Here is a 22076-nt window from a genome sequence, read left to right on the forward strand (position 1 = left end):
ACTAAGACAAACTTGTGCAAAAGCCCTGGATTTTTGGACCATAATCTCAATCTAACCATAAAGAACAAATTGCCATAGGGAATGGGGAAAAAATTTGGGCGAAGTTCAAGTTATCACAAAAAGTGAAAATTTAGAGCATGTTTTTTTAAAAAAAGGCAAAATATTACCCTAGTCCTCGAGAAGCACATAAATGACCATAGGAAGCTACATGGAATGATTGAACCCAACTGCCAAACCATAACTAGGACTTACTTAACAAAATAGTGATCCACATTGACCATGCAGGGTGGTAGTAGACTCCACACATCAAGGGAAAGAAGATGGTACCTTTATTGCTAAAATTAGTCACAGATGACAGGCTCCCGGGTGTTCACCTATTAGACATGTAAGTTTGTGGGACGCATGTCTAATCTCACCATCCTATCTTATTGCAGTATTAGCGAGAACCACGATTAATTTGTCAAATCATGGGACGAAGCTGACTCAACTAGTGCATAGAGGCTACAAGAGGTTGTCAATCTCTCGGAAAACAACTAACAACTCACATCTAACTCAAGCTACACTCAAGTGACTGAAATCACCAAAAGCCAATCGCTCATCGACAAACAAATCACATCCGTTATAGCATCAAATGACATCCAAACCTAGCGAAACTTATAGGACAAGTTTATAAGACCTAAGCACACATGCTTATGGTCTCAAAACCCACTTTAGGTCAAGTTCCACAATCGCGATTATTAACAACAGTGGATTTTTGACCTAGTCGTTTTCAACCCAGAATGCATCTAAATGCTTAGCAATGATGCCCGAATACCCTGCCTATGCTTAGTTTTTGATTTAAAAGTGTAAATTTCTAGTTATGAAGAAATTAGTGGCGATGGGAAAAGCTACAAAATATTGTGAACTGCTTATGTCAATGCGTAGAGCTCTTACCTGCAGTTGCAATGCAACAAACACATCACAATGTGACAACTCCGGAGGGAGTAGGAAGCACGAGAAGGAGAGAAGTGAGTGCTGTTAGCTCACGCTGTGTATTTCTTATCCAAAAAACTTACAAAAATTGGCTTTTATACCTTAGCCAAGGTTTTTGGGTGGTCAAAACTAATAATATGGATTTCTACCAAAGCTGGGAAATGACTCACTGATACAAACTGGAAACTTGTAGCCCCGGCTCATTAATTACAGAGTTTATCCGAGAAGATAAGAGTTACAATATTCCCAATTTATCAAAATAATTAATGTTTTACAAAGAGAACTCCAAAAAATGGTGTCCGTGTTAGCTTGCTGCTAACAAAGTTACTACGTGAGTTCAAATGAATGGTTTTTTAATTGCCAAAATTTTAAAGTTTTAACAGGATTATATTAACAAAAGGGGTTTTTAAATGAATTTTAGAAAATAACCTATAAGTTTTTGAATAAAAAAGGTCATTTTATTACTTTAAGCATGTAAGTACAGGGGGGTTTCTAATACCCTTTGAACGCACTTTATATGAATAGTTTCTTAAAGGTGCACCCAGGCCAAGATGACAAGTACCACGGTTGTGCCAAATGACTAGGAAATTGACAAACTATAGAATGCTATCAATCCAGAGAACCCAATTGAAGAGTAAAATGCAAAAATAAAGTCATAAACTACGTCAAAAAGTCAAAAATTCCAACTTAACTTTGGAAGGACCAAGTCCAAAGGAGTCCATAAACTTTTTGGGCCTAATTTGAAGTTTTAGGTGTCCAAATTGATCATGCATAGCATGGATGTGATCAAGGAAAGGTGAACATACAAAATATGAGAGGAAATGTCAGATTTGGCACAGATGACACCTACCGTTGTATCTATCAACTGTTAGATTTTGGAGATTGGGGTTGACTAAGATGAAGTTCATTTCAAGAGGATTTTAATGACACCTCATATGTCAAAATTGGACACTCTGAGCTTAAGATATTGACCAAACTAGCTTTCAGAGCACCAATTGTATAAATGACTAACATTTGATGATTATCCAGCTAAAAATTGGATCTTTATCATTTGTTTACCATAGGATCAGATACTCCCAAGAAATTGTGGAACTGAAGCATCTACAAGCTTGAAGAAAAGAAAATCTACCAAGTCAACATGGACCACATCTCACAGTGTCTAGATCTTTTTATGTTGACAAGGCCATTCAAACTCAGCAAGGCCTTAGGGTTTTCAATTGTGTGTGGAAAGACGAGCAAGGAAAGTGGTGGGAGGCACCACGGATTCCCAAGGACTTTAATACCACTGCATATATACCTCAAAATGCCAACAGAGCTATATCAAGGCTAGAAAAAGAGGATTTCCTCTCTCAATCAGTTGTATGAGCTAATCATAGAAGGGCTCATGAATTGGATCACCACTCTACATAAGGTGGATGAAGAAAGGACGAGAGCAATTCTTACAAGAGCCGATCAGAAAAAGGTCATAGTAGAGATTACCCCTGATTCTATATCGAAAATCATAAAATTTCCAAGGGGGGAACCAATTAAGGCTCAAGGCTATGCCGATGAAGACTTTGGTACTATGAAGCTTCCAACATTTAGCAGCATCAAGGAAACATTTGGAAGAGGATGAGGTCTAGGAGGGCCTCTTTATTTGCCACCATGAGATTATGAAGGTGATTAACATTTTGACGAGTAGGTGCCTGCCATGTATGAAAGAATGGCGGGTGTGTAAGAGAGGTGTAAGAATGGTCAAAGGATGCACTTTTGCCCCCAAAAAAGAGGGGGGATAACTTTATGATTTTCGGCTTTCCATAACTCCTATATACAATCTCCGATTTGAGCAGAGATAATAGATCTATAATCTACATGCCAAGCTCTTTTTGTAGATATGTTACTTGATATATAGTTTTGCTCTCTAGATTTTAAATTTTATTTTGGGGGGGCAAATTGAATTCAAATAAACTAGCCATTTTGCTTGTTTGAATTCAAAATCTCTCCTTTGATTTCTTTCTTAATACTAGAGCTTTGATTTCCTGAAATTGCCAAATAAAGAGTCCTTCCTAGACCCCATTCTCTTCCTAATGAAGGACATAATATTTACTAAGGGCTGTGCACTAGCATCTCCACTTTGACAAGAAAACCATGTATACGAGGCTTGACAAAAATTTGGCCTCCACATTCCACAAATTAGTACCACAGCACAAGCATGTGCCTATAGATTTAGCCAAATGGGGCTTTGACCCGATCGTAGCAGTGGTTGAGAAAAAAAAAAGGGCTAAACTATTTGACATCCCACACCTTGAGAGATCCGAGTTCTTAATCAAGATTGCAACTTAATTAATTGTAGAGCGAGATTCACTAGAAGATTCCCCCAACTCAAATGAATGGGCAGAAAGAGTATGAAAACCAAAAACCGAGAAGGTGGCAGCACCATCCACATTTGCACAACCCACCATAGCTAAAAGGACAACTTAACCAGAATATGTGAGAGACAAAGGGGCCAATAGCTCCGAGTCAGTTGGATCCGAGACTGATAAAGAGAATATTGAGCTCCAACAATTGGATCCCAGTACTCAAGAAAGGAATCAGTGTTGTCATATACCAGGATGGTGGAGCAAAGAGAAAAAAAGACCAAGGATGAGCAAGAAAAGAAGATGAAAGCAGAGGAAGAGAGGAAACAGAAACGAAGAGAGGCTACTCAAAGAAGAAGAGACGTAGAGAAGACAAAAAATGAAGAGCAGACCCAAAACCGGATATGATGAGGGCCAAAATTAAAGAACAAACCATCCAGGCATAAAAAATACCAGTAGAAGAAGAAGTGGAAGGGGAGGAACAAAAAGAAAAGACTCAGGATCAGCCTGAAGAAGATACCTCCACAAGGGAGGAAAGAACAAAAAGAAATTTGGACCGACAACAACCTGCTGAGACCACTACAAAAGAAGAAGCTATGGATCAAAACAATGTCATAGATATGACGGATCACATGTACTAATAGGAGAAACATGCAAGGCAAGGATAATAACAAGAGAATCCACAACAAGTAGAACCCACCCATACCAAGCCCTATGCCTACAAACCTAATTACATGGAATCTCCTACCACCAATGCAGACTTTCAGTCAGAGCAGGTAAGCCAAAAATCCCTAGAAAGCAGGAAGAAGGATATTCCATATGGTCTCCTCATCAAAGAAGAACAGGCTAGAAGGACCATTTAAGATTTGTTAGCGGCAGGCTACATCCAAGAAGAGGCCCAAGGATACGGTGGAATTACCATGTTCCTTCTTAAAAGAACCCAACATAGAGCCGAAGGACACCAGAGTAGACAACATGTGTAGATGATCAATTAGAGGGCCTGCAAAAAACGCAATAAAACCTCATGAAGATTGGTCAAGAATAGCACTTAAAAAATGAAGAATAGGTACAAGACAAATTGAGCCAGAAGGCTTGCTAAAAGTGCAAGAAAACCTTGGGATGGCTGTTTTACCAACTTTATTAGAAGCCCAAAAACAACAAGTCAACCATGTAGTTCAAAAGATACAAAAACCGTGGAGGGAAGACCAGAGGGTAGGACTGAATTCCTTGCCCATACATTTTCTTAAAGAGTCTCTGCTTGAAAAGAGACTAGAGCAAAGGATCGATACTTTTACTTCACCAAAAATCAAGCTTATCAAGAAAAGTGAGAGCAAGGAGTCCATCCATGAAACCACCACCTAGACAACACAAGCCACTGATCAAAGGCCAATCATCAACAAATCAATGTCTAGTATGGCCAAAGCAGCACTAATTTTGAATCTAGTTGAGGATTTAAACAAAGAGATCATATAGATAACTCTCAAGTATGAGAGAAAGAAGAAAACAACACGAATCTCAACTTAGCTATGGTCATCATACAAGAAGAGATGTCTACAAAGATATCAAATCACTATTTGTGGCGTACACCCTACATGAACACAAAAACCACTTAACTAGAATCTACAAGCCACAAGAAGAAAATCAAGTGCAACAAATGATGCTGGCATTCTAGCAGTGTATCGATAAGCAAAAGCAAAGAAATCCCATACTAAAAGATTGAAGTCTTGTCCGAGATGACAAGAATCCAGGAGGGGGAAGTGTTGAAGCAGAGGAGCCCAATCACACTATTAGCGTGCAAACAAGAAGAAAAAAAAGAACCTCTATAGCCTTGCACACACCACACCCTTGGAAGGAAACACTATTAAGCTGCGGAAAACACCTATGTCGAACACCTGTAAAGTTGGGTGGGAAACAGCCCTAACCCAAACCATTATCAAATTTGCTGAAAAACAAGATCATAAAGAAAAATCTCGTGTCATGTAGAGCTTCGTAGAGTATCCATATGTGCCTGTCCAGGTAGTGGAAACTCACAATGGGAACCACCCCCTCTCTCCCGCATCACCCACCCACGAGCCCCCAGAAGCAAGGCCAAGAAGCTCCATTAGCCCCTTTGATACAACCTTAGGGGGTACCCCCTCCCCCCCTTATACCCTCCAATTTGCACTTGCTCCCCCCCATGTGGGATTACTCCATTGCCACTTGGCACCATCCTCCCACCTCCCCAACTTCCCCAAAAATTCCCAGCTTCTCCCAAAGCATGAGAGGACTTCTCGGACAATTTTCCCCGAGGCATACCTTACTGCTGCAATCACCAAATGACACACCATAACCCACGGGTCGAAGACCATCACCTCGGCTATCTCCAAAAATATAAAACTTCAGCATTTCTAATTTTAGACCCCCAAGTTGGCCTATTTTCCCTACTCGCATGCACCTGCAATCACCTTCTAAGTTGAGACCGCCCTCTTCGGATGCTCAAAACTCATGATATACAAGTTTAATTCACAAGCTATAAAGCACGGCTGAAAATACTTATTAAAACCATATTTTGGAGTCTCAAACAACCCAGAACATCAGCATTCAAGCTTGGAAAAATCACACTTTTGTACATGAATTTTTACAAGGACACTTCCAAAACTTGTAGGGCTATGTACACATATATACATGAGGCTAGTGGGCAAGGTTTTTGTCATGATTTAGTGACATCCTGCTTATCCAAAAATGGTTGACATAGATTGCCAACTCCCCCTTTCCTGCTTAGTCATTCATGACAAGTAGAGGTCCCTAGGGTGAATAACTGGTGCATTTCATCCCCAGAAATCTCATCCACATTTTCAAATGTCTCCACATTGTCTCCTTCTATTGATAGCATTTAATCAGTCACAATTGTCATCAAACGTTCCAGATGCTTCTTCAATCTATAACCATTAACACGATATTTATGCTGTGCACCATTTAAGTTGGCTAATTGATATGTGCCATTTTCAAATTTTCTTACAACAGTAAATGGACCGTCCCATTTGATTTGAAATTTCTTCTGAAAGGTATTGTCCAATTTACTAGTGTATCGCAATACCAAATCACCCTTTTCAATTTTCTTATCCTCTACGCATTCATTATCTTTAGCCGAGCCTTCCTTGACACTTCCTCATAGTAACCCAAAGCTAAAACTCTATCCAATTGCAAGCATTGTAAATCCAATAACCTCTTCTGCCATGCATTTGTTTTCTTTCCATCTTCCAATGACGATAACTTGAGAGCAGGAATTTCCACTTCAACTGGCAATAAAGCTTCCTTGCCATAAACCAAGTGGTAAGGGGAAAATCTTGTGCTCGTCTTGATAGCAGTTTTGTAGGCCCAAAACGTACAGGGCAACTCTGAATCCCAAGTTTTCCCATGTGTTTGAGTCATCTTTGTCAAGATCTTTACCAACTCTCCATTGAACCTCTCATTGAGACCATTTCATTGTGGATAATGGGGAGAACCGTATCTATGTTGTATATTGAGCTTCTCGCATAAGAAATCAAACAGCTCTCCTCTAAATCCTGGTCCTCTATTAGAAAGTAGCTCTAGTGGCACACCAAATTTGTAACATATGTACTCATAAACAAAATTTCCCATCTCTTTACTAGTAATTTGTTTGACAGCCTTGGCTTCTGCCCATCGTGACAAATAATCCACTGTGGTCAAGATGTAAGCATTTCTCTTGCTAGTCATAGGTAAGGGTCCAATGGCATCAAGACCCCATTTCTCAAACACATCAAAAGCTAGAATTTTCTTTCGCAATTCAGGCTTCAAGATTATTTTTCCCATCCTTTGATAAGGCAAACATGACTTGCACGAATGATTAACATCCCTTTGAATACTCGGCCATATATGACCTTCTTGCAAGACCTTATGCAACATCATCTTCATAGCAAAATGGCCTCCACAAGATCCCTCATAATTTTCTTCCAGAATTTTGTAAATCTCCTCCTTCCAAGGCACACGACGCAAAACCAAATCACCTTGTTTTATGTAAAGCACATCATCAAGCATTTTGTATTTCCTGGCTTTCCTTATGAACGCATACTTTTTAGAAGATGCCAAATCTTTAGGTAGAACACCTGTCAATAGAAAATCCACTTCCTTTGATAAGATTTCCCTCCCATGATATAAGGGGGCATCTGCTTTTACCACAAACACACAAGTGATCATTTCTTATGCAGCATCATGAGATTCTTCATTTAGAGACCTCTCAATATGCTGCAAACTCCATGCTTCAAGATTTTTGAGCAACGCTTTCACTTTGAAGCATAAACTTTTCAGTTTAGGGTTCTTATTCTTCCATACTCCCAACACTGTCTTGACAACCAACAAAGAATCTCCTTTAATTTGAAAGCATCTAATTCCCAATTGTAAGAAAATATGCAAACCACCTTCAAGATCCATGTATTCTGCTTCATTGTTACTTTTGGCATCAAGTTTTAGCCCTTGATTTCTCATAAGCTTCCCTTGTGCATCATAAATGACAATGCCTCCTGAAGCAGCATCATGACTTCTTCGATAAGCACCATCAAAGTACAACAATGAAGCATTAGAAATGGCAGGATTCTTGACTTCCTTCTTTCGGACCACCTCTTCTTTAACCAAAACTGGAGTATCTTTATATGTGAGAATGTCGGCTAAGGTAGCTCGAGTACTTTCCTCCACCAAAAAGGTGAACTGAAACTCTTGAAGTTCAATAACCCATTTCATCACTGTTTTTGATACATTTGAATTTTTGAACAATTGGGGAAGCAATGAATAACTAGTGAGAAAAGTAAACGATTTTTGCAGCAAGTAGTGTCTAAATCGTCCGCAAGCATAAACCATACTTGTCATCACCAATCCAATTTTAGAAAGATCTCCTTCATGAGGAGTCTTCACCCTTCTAGCATAATGAACAGGATTCATATATTGAGATTCCTTTCCCCTTTTCAATAACATAGCCCCGATAGCATCATCTCCCACTAATGGGTTAACATAAAACTGCTTTTTCCAAGCAGGAGCCTACATAATGGGAAGCGTAATCAAAACCTCTTTAACTTTTCAAAAACCTCATCACACTCATGAGACCACTCCAAGCGATCATTCTTAACTGCTTGCTGCAATGGATACAATAGCTATGATGCGAAAGGTATGAAGCGAGACAAATATTTAACTTTTTGTATGAAAGTGGCCAACTGTTTGGTATCATTAGGGGATGACAGTAATAGCAAAGCCTCCACTTTTGCTGGGTCTGCTTCAATCCCATTCTCTGAAATAACATGCCCAAGAAGCTTCACCCGTGGCTGTGCCAAATGACATTTTTTAGGGTTTAGCTGACCCCCACATTCATCATACCTTGCAAAAGTCATTTCAATCTTTTGAACATGCTCTTTCCTTGAACTATATACACAAAAATCATCTATGAATCCTTTGACAAACTTCCCAAGGAATGGAGTAAGGACCTAATCTTACTTTTCTTTCAAAGGCTCCTGGCCCATTTGTCAACCCAAAAGCAAGGCAACAAAAGCAAAAACAACCCCATGGCATGATAAAAGTAGTCTTTTTCCTGTCTTCAGGAGCAAGGATAAGCTGAAAGTATCTTGAATACCCATCACAGACACTGTATCTTTCAAAACCAGCCAATGTATCTAACAATTGATCAATAAAAGGCAAAGGGTAAGGATCTTTCTTGGTCACCGGATTTAGTGGCTTGTAATCAACACAAACTCTCCAACGCCCATCTTTCTTCAGAGTGACCACTACAGGGCTCACCCATTCAAAATTATGGCACAATGAACCCTGCATTCAATAGCTTATCCACTTCTTCCTTTAAGGCATTCATATGCTCCTTGCCCGTCCTCGTTAAATTCTATCTGATTGGTTTTTCCCCTTCATTCACAGGATCCCCAACAAAGCCCCTTATTTCCTAGTATGAGGTAATGAAAATATTTGGAAACCTGTCCAACATTGCTAAGTATTCCTTTCTTTTTGCTTGTGTCAAATTAGTACTCAACATATTTTGAATCAACTCTTTCTTTAATGGTAGTTCCTGTTTATGTTGCATCAACTCTTCAAGTTGCTCTAAACGGCTTGAAGCATTTATATTCCCTGATAATTGCAGCACTTCACTAACTTCTCTCTATTCCTCGTCCAACAACAAGAATGACACTTCATCCTCATCACTGGAACTCGAAGTAGTGCTACTTTCTGAGTTTTCATAACTATCATCACTGGTAGTTTCGAACTCATCATTCTCACTCACATCTTCAAGTGCCATAGGTTGTTTGGTAGTCATATCAAACACCCTCTTTTCCCCCTTGTTGCCATGCACACCAATTGTGCCCTTGCCCCAATCTTGCATGGCACCAATAGCTCTCAACCAAGGTCATCCCAAAATGAGAGGAAAGGCTCCCAGACCAGCTGGCATAACATGAAAGTTCACCATAACCTTCACACTAAAGACTTCAAATTCCTAATTCTTGATCATCCCCAAACATTTCACCTTGGCACAGTTTGCTAGTCAAATCCAAAACCCAGAGCTTCCGCATGTAATGAGACCAAGTCTCTTGACACATGACTATGTGATCACACAAACCTGAGCACCTCCATCAATGTAGGCTTCTCCCATGCCCACACTTTTGTGTCAAGCATTCACCACAGGACAGATGTCGGGTAACTCTCCCACGGACAACACTTTGACTTGTCCATGCTTTGGCTCTTTTTCTGGATTCACTAATGACTTCCATTGCCTTTTAATTTTGGGCACCATATTCATCAATTGTCCAAAAGTACAATCTACTTTCCTCCAATCAAGTCTTCCTTTAAACTGTAAGCTTTTGGCCTTCTTCCAAAGGCAAATCTGCCACTTCAAATCATCTTCGAGGCTTTCTCTTTCTCTTGGATTTTTCATCTTCACCCTCCTTCTCCTTCCCTTTCTTTATGCTAGGCCCTAGTGCTACATAGCCTTCCCTCTCTCTTTTGCCTACTAGCAACACATCTGTGTCTTTCTTTTCTACCCGCACAATACCCACATGACCACCAGAGGTTGAGGCTTGATTTTCCCGTCCAGTACCTTGATCTCCCCGTATATCCAATGCATAATCATTAGCTCTGTTAGGAATCTACTGTGGGAAGTGGAAACATATCCCCTCCCATCCTTGTGGGCTTTGGATAATAAGTGCTGATGTGACCAAGCTCACCACAATTATAACAAGTAGGAATGAACCTCCTCTACGGCTCAAAACCACCTTGTCGACGACCCGCATTAGCATTAGGATGAGCCTCACATGCCTGAGCCATCCCTCTACCACGTCCACGACCAGGACCACCTCCACCACCAAGAACACTAAGTCGTAATTCTTGCATCATGGTCATCATGTCTTGCATATTTTGTTGTAATTGTTCGGTATTAGCAACCCTTTGAGTAGTTTGGCCTCTAGCTTCTGCCTGATCCTCCTCCTTTTGGCTACCATTATTTTGCTCAGGGACCGCTTTCTCGTATTCATTAAGTCTTTGAGCTTTCCATTCTTTCTCTCTGGAAATGGAGACTACCTCCTCGAAGGTGGTGGGCCTTTTTAGCTCAACTTTGAACTTTAGACTTTCTTTTATGTTTGTCACAAAACGGTCATTCTTTAACATGGAGGGAGGGATATCGTTTCCCAAATCCGGGGCCCATTTATCCCATAAACGGGTGAACTACATGACAAAATAATCAACACGTTGATTAGCCCTCTGAGTGTAACCCATAATTTCATGCCAAACTTTGTCAGGTACTTCAATGGATTGGTATTGTACTAGGAAATCTTGCTTCACACGATTGTAGTCCAAAACCACCCTTGGATTTTGTGTCTGCATCAACTCCTCAAAATTGTGTAACCAAACTTTTGCCTCATCCTGTAAACTATATTGCACCAGCCACAACAATATAGCTTGGTCTAGTATATTTTGCAGTAAGCAATTGACTTCCAACTTTTCAATAAACGTCTGTGCATTTTCATTAGGCAATCCATGAAACTATGGGAACTCATCTACCATGTTTGATTGGCCACAAAAACACTTACATGTGATGTCGAAAACTCAAGGAATGTTGATGGATCGCTCCAGTACCTAATCCACCTCACACTGGGTAACCCGGCCCCCAGTGCTTGACTTCACGAAACCTCATGACCCTCCAAAGGATACAATCCAATTATACGAACGCCTCAAGTGTTGTCCACAATTTGCACATACATAGGCGGTTGTCATAAGGACCCACATCCATTTTACATTCACTGCCTGCAGAATAGACATATTTCACAAGATTTAAAGTATAGGAGCACTTTCTCCTCCGTGAGGGCACCAAAACAATTCTATCCTACAAACAAGAAGGAAAACAAGAACCTCTATAGCCTTGCACACACCACACTGTCGGAAGGAAACACTATTAAGCTACGGAAAACACCTATGTCGAACACCTGTAAAGTTGGGCGGGAAACAGTCCTAACCCAAACCATGATTAAAATTGTTGAAAATGAAGATCATAAAGATAAATCTTGTGTCGTTTGGAGCTCGATAGAGTATCCATATGCTTGATTCCAACAACAGACGAGAGAGTTACAAGATTTCGAAGATGGGGTCTCTCTCAATAGCTCCAAAAAAGCTAGTCTGTGTTCGAAAAAAGGGTGTGCAAGGAATTGAAGCTATTAAAAGGGGATAATTTTTGGTTCTTATCCCAAGGGATTTTCTCTCTCCTCTTAGCTGACATGGTTCTCTCCTTCGGCACCTTTTAATTGGTCCAATTTTGGTCTTTTTTGGGTCAAAAATGAGCTGTCGGCGATCATGTGACCAAGGAATGGGGTGGGGGCAAGTGTCTGGGGACCAAAAATGTGGCCAGGTGCCTATCGAGGTAGTGAAAACTCACAATGGGTTCCCCCTCTCTCCCCCATCACCCACGAGCCCCCACAAGCAAGGCAAGGAAGCTCCGCTAGCCCCTTTGATACAACCTTAGGGGGTACCCTAAGGTTGTATCAAAGGAAGCTCCACTAGCCCCTTTGATACAACCTTAGGGAGGTACCCACTCCCCACCTTATACCCTCCAATTTTCACTTGCTCCCCCCCATGTGGGATTACTCCATTGACACTTGGCACCATCCTCCCACCTCCCTAACTTCCCCAGAAATTCTCAGCTTCTCCCAAAGTATGAGAGGACTTCTCGGACAATTTTCCCCAAGGCATACCTTGCTGCTTTGATCACCGAATGACGCTTTGTAACACACGGCTCGAAGCCCATTACCTCGGCTATCTCCAAAAATATAACACTTCAGCATTTCTAATCTTAGACCCCCAAGTTGGCCTTGTTTCCCTTCTCGCATGCACCTTCTAAGTTGAGACCGACCGCTTCGGATGCTCATAACTCATGATATACAAGTCCAATTCACAAGCTATAAAGCACGACTGAAAATAATTATTAAAAATTATATTTTGGAGTCTCAAACAACCCAAAACATCAGCATTAAGCTTGGAAAAATTACACCTTTGTACATGAATTTTTACAAGGCCACTTCCAAAACTTGCAGGGCTATATACACATATATACATGAGGCTAGTGGGCAAGCTTTTTGGCATGATTTAGTGACTTCATGATTATCCAAAAATTGCCTGACAATGCCTATCCAGATGGACCAACCAAAATACTTTTTTCTCACTCATTTACTTCTCACCAAAGCCGACATTGTAAATCCTGAACTCAAAAAAGTTTGATTATTTCCAATCCATTTTTGTACTTAATGAAGAGGCTAGATGTCAGAGCCCATCACATTTTAGAAATATTTATCTTTTTCTAGCGAAAACCCCAATTTTTCCATCTTAGGTATATAAGTCAAAATTTGTAATTATTAGAGAGATGTTTTTTTAAACTTGGAGCTAACGTAGTGAAGAGTACACCTACGCTTGCACGCTCACTACACCTTGTATGGGTAAGATTTGATAATGAAACTTCATGTGTTGCTTCCTCTTGCTCTTGACATCATGGACATGTTCAATGTGCTATTTTTGAGTGTGCTTGCATGCGAAGCAATGAGCAGTTTGAGCTCTAGGTTGCCTAATGTGTTTAAGTGCTTGTTTTGTGTTGTTAATGGTTTTCTAAGTGAAAATAAGCACGGAAAAAGGTAAATAGGCCTTAGGAGGAGCCAAACAACCCCTCATTCCTCATTTTTGGTGAAGTTGAGAGACAATCATGGTTGCTCATCTATCCAATTGTGACTTTTGTAGGTTTTGGTGTTGGAAACCTATTTCCTATAGCTTAGAGACCCCCAATCTCAAGTTTCATGTCATTTGGAATTCATTTGACCCCTATAGAACCATTTGAGTACTCTCTGATAGATCGCACGTGAGACTTAGGCATTTTCCACTTGGTTGCTTCATTGCTTGAGGATGACACCTCTCTCCTCAATGCTTTCCCTTTTGGGCATTTAATTTGACATTTCCATGCACTAGTCGGGTCGGCTACACACACGGAATGACATATTTATGTTGGTTTGATTTCTCGCTAGGCTACATCGTCCGATCACGATGATCTGCCAACAAGTTGCTTCTTTTTTGCCTCTTGAAGCACTTTCTAAGCATGTTTTTGAAGGCTATATTTTGGGTAAGATTCAGTGTTCAAAGTTTCCAAGGGATGGTTCAATAAGGGCTACATACAGGTTGAACTTGTGCATAGAAATGTTTGTGGTCTTATGCAAAATCCATTGTTAGGCAATTACCTACACTTTGTGACTTTCATTGATGATTACTCTTGGCATGCATGGGTGTGTCCGCTTAAAGCTAAGTCTGAAGTGTTCATGTGCTTCAAGCAATTTTTGGTTATGGCTGGAAATGTCTCTAAGTGCAATATGGGAAACCCCCCATTCAAATCGAGGGGGGAGTATATATCTCATGATTGTAATGCATTTCTGGCTAATCGTGGAATAGAAAACCAATGTACAATGTCGTATACACCTCAGTAAAATGGTTTTGTTGCTAAAAGAAAAAATAGGTTTCTTATGGAGATGCCACATTCATTTTGGATTGAGGCTATCATGCTTGGGGGGTGCATCTTTATGAAACTATTCATCTAACATGCACTCAAAGATTATTAAAAAAGGATCTTTACTTACATGTTTAAGGGTTTTTTGCTAAAAGCAATTAAAAAACCCTTTATGTTATAATCTTGTTAAAATTTTAAACTTCTGGCAATTAAAAAGCCTACTCATTTGAAATCATGTGGTAACTTACATGTTTGAGAGGTGAACCCCCCGAGCTATCCTGTGTGCTACTTATGTACTTAACAAGTGTCCTACCAAAGCCTTGCAGTCTATGACTCCTTATGTAGCATGGCATGATGAAAAGACATCTATTGATCACATGCACATTTTTGGTTGTTTAGCTTATGCTTTGGTGCCACAAAGGCAACGCAAAAAATTGGATGATAAGGCTGTTAAATGCATTTTTCTTTGCTACTATATTGATAGCAAAGGTTACATGTTATACCATATGCAAATAAAACATATATTGAATTCATGAGATGTTATGTTTGTGGAAGATACTGTTCAGCCTTTTATCATGTACCAGAGATAGTAATGCAATTTCAGAGGACATTTATGATTCTTGGTTTCCTCTTTTTAATGGCGGACACTTGAACATACGATGAGGCACATGTACAACCTATGAGGGTTTTGAAACTTTTATGGAACAACCTATTAATATGATGTACTTGATGTGAGAAGGACTTAGAACTTGATGTGAAAAGGGCTTAGAATGAGGAGGCTAGAGGTATGCCAAAATGTCTATTGTATACTTTGCATGACAGCAAATTGGATGCACCTATGTCTAGTTGTCCTTGTTTAGGTTCTTACCATGCATCTTATACATGAGATTCTTATGCTTTGGTTGTTTCTAGTTTATGTAATAAGGAGGAACCTCTTTCTTTTGATGAAGCAAAAAAATCAAAAAAGTGGATGGCTGCCATGCAATCCAAATATGATGCACTTATAGAAAATGACACATGGACATTATGTGATTTTCCTCCTGGCAAAAGGTCAGTGGTACGAAATGGGTTTACAAGTTGAAATGTAAGCCAGATGGTGAGATTGATTGCTACAAGGATAGACTTGTTGCAAACGGTTATGCACAACAAAAAGACATTGATTATGAAGAGACCTTTCCTCCCACTTGTCGTATGACTAATGTTTTTTTTCTATGTGCATGGGAAACTCATTTTGGATGGAATCTACATCAATCAAACATTGTTATTACTTTCTTAATGTGATATATTTGATGAAATTTATGTAATGTATACAGCCTCATGATTTTGTCAAGAAAGGACAAGAAAATAAAGTGTGCAAATATAAGAAAGATTTGTATGGCTTGAAGCACTCTCTTTGTAATTGGCATGAGAAAGCTGACACTCATTTGGGATTAAAAAAGTTTTTTTGTAACAGTCCAATTGTATGTCAAGCATGAGGGTGATGTATTTCTCAATGTCTTTCTATGTGTAGATGATTTTCTAATTACATTACTGGCACGAATGAGACACACATTGCTAGATTCAAGGCTAATTTGAGTGCTACTTTCAAGATGAAAGACTTGGGGCTTTTGCATTTTTAATTGGGCGTATAGTTTAAGCAATGTTATGGAGGTATTGCCTTGTGTCAAACAAGCTACATAGAGACATTACAATGTAAGTTTGGCCTTGAGGACTGCAAACCTATTGCTACTCAAATGGAAATATGTTTGAAATTAATTCTTCATGATGTTGGTGATCTTGTCAATGTCAGTCTTTATCAAACTACATTTAGATTCCTTATTTGTGTATGCCACATATTCAATTTTCAGCCTCATATGTTAGAAAATTTATCCATAGCCTAGGCCCGATCCAAGCATTGGTGGGTTGTTAAGTAGACCTCTTGCTACTTGAGTTGCAGTTTACATCTTGGGCTATTTTATCCCAAGGGGGGTCATTGTTGCCAGATTTTCATGCTTTTTCATACTCAAATTGGGCTAGTTGTTGTGACACATGAGTATACACAAGTGGTTTTTGTAATGGAAATGATAAATCGTATTTATTGTAGTTGCAGGTGGAAAATACATAGCTTCTCTATGAAATGTGAAAAGGATAACAGATTCACTATCCTTGTATTATTAAAGAGCTCTTTGTGAGCTATAGTCACTTTATGTCCGGGCAGACAATGTGTATTCATATTTAAGCATTCAAAATCTATAAGTAAATACATGCAAGAAGAAAATGCTCACTCTTGCATGGGTGGATATTGCACCTAGTGCTTGTGTCCATTATTCTCTTACCATGTCTCCTCTCTTGTCGTGCTAGCATATCACTCTACTCTAGGAGGTGTTCCTAGATGTGCTCTCTCGCTCTCCCCCGCTCTTTATCTATGAGACCCTAGGACTGCCTACTCTCAATCCTCCGCCCAACCTCTCTTTATAGGCCTTGCCCCTAGGATCCCATCTCCTTTATGAGCCGGCCCCTTGGCCTGACATTACCCCCCCTTGGAGAAGCGTTTTCGTCCTTGAAAACAAGAGTGATGATACACTAATGGTTTCCATAGTGGCATCCTTCATGGATCCAACTGTTTGCTTAACCAAAACACAATTTAGTAGGAGGTGCAATGAAACCAAGAGTAACAATCTTGATTTTCCACATTGTTGTCCATTTGCAACCATCTTGTGTTATCAATTCCTATCCAATCGTAGTGTGTAGACTCCAATTAGAACGCACATGAGCATGCTAAATGAGTTATCACAACAAAGATGTACCCAAAAGAGTACCTCTTTTCACTTTCCATGAAAGTAACTTGCTGACATATTTGATCAAGCAAGTTTAAGTCCTTGACTTTTTTTTCAAATTTCAGTAATAAACAACCCCACCATAACTAATGTTCAAGGTTGAGAACCTAACTTATACATGAAGAGACTAAACCTAGTCGCAAACATGCTTTAACTTATGGTAAGAAAACTCCAACTAGAACAATAAATGCTTACTAATTGGATTACTTGGTGCTAATGTTTGCATATCCTTGTCTGTCCCCTTGGATAACTGAGGTGTTTTCTTTCACGATTTACCGACAGTCTTCCTAGATGACTGGTAAACGGGGAGCACAATGTCGTAAAATAGTACTGAGGAATCAACAATGACATGCATAACCATCTTGGTTAACTAGAAAGATCCACAAGCACCCAAACCAAGCCATGACCTCTATTGGTGAAAAATGCTTCATAGCACTAATGTGATGAATATGTATGCTGCTCCAAATCAGCCTTTGCTAAACACTAGGGCCCATAACACCTAGTGTGCATGCATTTAGAAAAAATAGATCCAAACCTGTATATCCATGATCATACTTGCCAATACTTATGGCAAATGTGATGCGCCTAGCACACATGAAAGAGAAGTGTAAATAGTTTTGAAAAGAAACTAAATATGTGATATTGCAATCATTTGCAAGCCTTGTTGAAATGTTTGAACCATAATAGAAGGTGAAACAGAAGTCACATTTAGGTACAAACAATGAAATGTTTTCATTAACAACTCATAGCCCTGTGATTATGTATAAACAACCATCTGGAATGTTGTTTAGCATCACTTGTACCTTAACAAGTAATTCTAAGTATTTGGAAAATTTTGGCCACTAAAATTGCTCCTAATACGTCACTAAAAATGGTCTAGAAAATAGATTTGAAAGCATCTAATGACATTTTCGTGACACATAATTGAAGTAGCGGTGCAAGTTTGTGTCCCAGAGACTCATATTCTCTACATGTGGAATATGTCTCAGGTAAGGATGTCGGAAAAAAAAACATCCTTCAAGTACGAGATGTACTTGGGTGTGGAGGTAACTGTAAACACGCATGCGACGTGCATGAGAGAGACCTTCATTATCCATGATCCACACTATCTAAAACAAACTCCTTGAGTTTCTAGACCATATTGTATCCCATGTGACAACATGTGCCAAAGCAAGCCCTACAAGTGGGTCCATCTCTCCGGAATGTAGAAACTTATTGTGGATACTAAAGCCCCAATTTCTTAGCTCTTATGTGACCTTGTCATCTCGATGAATAGCAAAAATGGATGAAAACATATAAGTTTATTCATCCAACTTGAAAAAATCAAGAAAAGCATATGCAAAAATGGAAAGAAACCAAATCATATGCATACCTGGAGGTTGAACATAGTGTTCACTTAGCTGTAGTCAAATGCACCTGCCCAAATGTCCTGCCTCCAAAGGCCTAGGAACACTAATTGAAAATTAGTGAAATTCAAGTATTATGGCAGATATAAACCTCGATGTTGACTTTGCAATCCAAACCCCTTGGTTAAAATGGACATTAGCAATTCCCTTGGTTAAACTTTGTAGGGAAAACTTCTCAACTAGCAGCCGGCCCTTGGCCTATGTCCGTGACCCCCCTTGGGTTTGCCCGTGGAATTACATTCCTTTGGAAGCTGAAATTTTTCCTCTACCCCTTGTCAGTGTGTGGAATTCTTTCCTTGAAAATGCAAGTGTGAAGGTTCCAAGAATTGACCATCAACCCTTGCTAAGAGATTTAGTAATCACGAGCTGGGTCTTACCCCAAAACTGTACTCATATAGGCACTCTTAGTGCTAATAGGAGTTCCACTAAAGTGGGAGTCATAATCACAATTGGATCTTTTCTAGACCCATAAATCCATAATCTTGGGTTTTTGTGAACAATCGTGCTATCGAAATGCTGGCTTCATCCATACACCTTGGTAGAGATAAGCTCTTACGAGTTTAAGACATTCAAAAACTCAACTTGAATTTCACACTTAAAGTATGTAGTGCTAAAATAATGCCCAGAAAATCACTGATGGCAAGACTCTTGCTTGTGAATTATAATCGATAGGTACTCAATTGGATCGAATTGTTCGATCTTGAAATAAATCACTGATGGACTACAAACACATGGCTCTTAGCCATGCCAAAATAGGTGGTAATAAGAGATGGATCTTAGCCCCTCTTGTTGGCCCGTAGCCGTTCCTGTTACCGTATTGACATAGAAAGATTTCAATAAAATCATGCCTAGTTTCACCTTTCCTGCATAGAAGTTAGGGGGAGAGAGAGAGAGAGAGAGAGAGAGAGAGAGAGAGAGAGAGAGAGAGAGAGAGAGAGAGAGAGAGAGAGAGAGAGAGAGAGAGAGAGAGAGAATGTTGGGCTGAGGAAAACCCCTTATTCAAATGTGTTGTATGCCCCTTGCATATGATCCAGTGTAGACCATGTCTGTGTTTTAGCTTATCCTATAAACATACAATAGTGTACTTGTACAAGGCCCTCATAGAGAGAGGTACCATAAGGCACATCTTGACCCACTTACCGTATATATGAGCTCTTACTTAACACAGTAGCTAGTGCTATAGTGGAAGCGTATGCAAAGATGGGTGTTGTACATCCATCATACTAGTATGTCGTGCATACATTAAAAGAAAATGGAATGATAAGCCCTTGGATTCAATGACAGTCTCAACCATGTGAGCTGCTGGTATACGTGTCATGCATAATTACACTCGCATGGATACATTACAGTGCATTGTTGCATAAACTGTGAGCTTAAATCCACATATTGCCAAAGATGTGTGCCATTATCATTGATCTAAAGTCAATCGATAATACCTTGGCACATAAGAGATGTCGTGCTTCAGCTGAAGACATCCAAAGCACTTTTCTTTGTATAGTGGCTTCTTATGGAGTCTGCCCAAGCAATTTGCTTTGCACAATAGAGAGATATTTTCCAAAATGAAAAGTAAAGCATAGAAAAAAACAAACATAACTTGAAATTGCGTATGTGTGGTGAGCACATTGGATATAGCTCATAGTTGTGGATGTCAATGTGTCTACCACTACTTTGTATACTTATGTTTCCTGCTCCCTGGAAAGCTACAACACCTTTGAAGTGATTATATATCCAATGCGTAGAGTGGTGCTCCTAAAAGCCTTGCTTTCCTTCTTTGCTAGGTAACACAAGGTTTGTCCTTGTCTGACCGCATCAACGGTAGACAACTTGCATAGGATCCATGCCCTAGCAAACTTGGGTGACAATTGATTTAATGAATGGTCGGCCTTGCCAGTACTGCTATCTTATAAGACATACTGTTACTTTACAAGCCACAAAGCTTGCTTGTACTTGTTTTAATGCGACTAGATAACTTACAAGATGTTATCTTAATTCATGACCACATTGTAGCAAGATTTTGTGCATATACTTGAATAATGTGTCAAAAAAAACAAAAGCAACTATGTACCTTCTAAAGCACTCATGCCGAGTTGCCTTGCTCACTATTTGAATGGTGTGTCCGTGGTCTATTTAATGCTATAGTGAACAAGCACATTCTTAATAAGAAAGCAGTTGCATACCTTATTAAGTATTACTGTCGAATGGCCTTGACGTCATACTAATTGAATGAGAAAGAAAACCAAGAAATTTGTGTCATAATGCCATGCCTTCTGCTCACATGCCTTGCATGGTGTGGTATATATTCTACGGTTTGTTTAAATTGTGTCCAATGTTGACAAGCACAAGTAGCTTTTCTTAGAGAAAAGCACAAGACTTTGCACCTCACCGTTGATGCAGAACTTGCTCGTTGGAAAGGAAAGAGCACCAACACCCTTGATCAAGCTACGGTACTTACAAAAAACATGAGGAGGAAGAAGGTTGATTTTCAGCAAATGCAGCACCTTGCTTTACCGATGCGTGTTCACCCACTCTAGAAGTCCATCAAGAAAAGACAAATGAGGGGGGGGGGGGGGGGGGGGGGGGGCTGGGGGCACCCTCCCTAGCACTTAAAAAATTCCCTAAGGAAAAAGGCCTAGGGCGCCCGCGAGTGAGCAAAGAAGGCATCCATGGCTAGCTGCATCGCGGGCTACCGATTGTGCAGGGAAGACAAGAGACGACAGAACGTTCTGATGCTCTGCAGCCATCGACATTGCATCAAAAAATCCTCCCTAGACCTAGGCTAACACACAAAACTCATCTTTGCTCCAGTGCCTATACTAAGCCCCTCTACACGTGGTGTTTTGGCCTTGTCATCCCTGATTAAGCGCCCTTCCCCACCAGTGCATGCAATTGCATGAGCTACTTGAGGGCCACGACCTTCCTTCCCCAAAAAACATGAGGCTTTGATACCTGAAGAAAACAACACTGACATAAATTTTGCACAGAATGACAAAATAGCCTGTGTAGTACTGCATGTAGTTGAAACGGAGACTGAAGTGAGCCTACATAAGAAATCTGAGCAAAATGAACTCTACGAGCTCTCCTAAAATTTTTGTCGACCTACGAGCGCTCACCAAAGCTCACTTTAATTGGGGAAAGTGAGCAGGTGTGTGCTGGAGCTGCTGGCGACTAAGCCTGAGAGGACACAACCTGCTCAGATACCAATTGTTGGAATTAGGGTTGCAAGAAAACTCACACAGCTTGGAGAAGATGATGGAAGCTCAAGCCACACAACACAGAGTGTATTACTTAGTGTGCAATGGAAAGATAGATAGCCCTAGAATGAATGGGCGTATATATAATGCACGGGGGAAAAAACCTCCAAGTGAGGGAAAAAATGCCCCGACTGCCCTGAGTGTGTTCACACACATCATTGCCACATGTATATGGTAACATTGTGTGACAAGTTTCAGTGCAATCTGACACAAGGTTACATGGATCATGATGCATGCTCCATTATCACAGAGTCATACCAAACTTATACGATAGCTAGAGGATA

Source organism: Adiantum capillus-veneris, chromosome 18 (genome assembly GCF_014529385.1).
Source record: "Adiantum capillus-veneris isolate H3 chromosome 18, ASM1452938v2, whole genome shotgun sequence".
NCBI lineage: Eukaryota > Viridiplantae > Streptophyta > Polypodiopsida > Polypodiales > Pteridaceae > Adiantum > Adiantum capillus-veneris.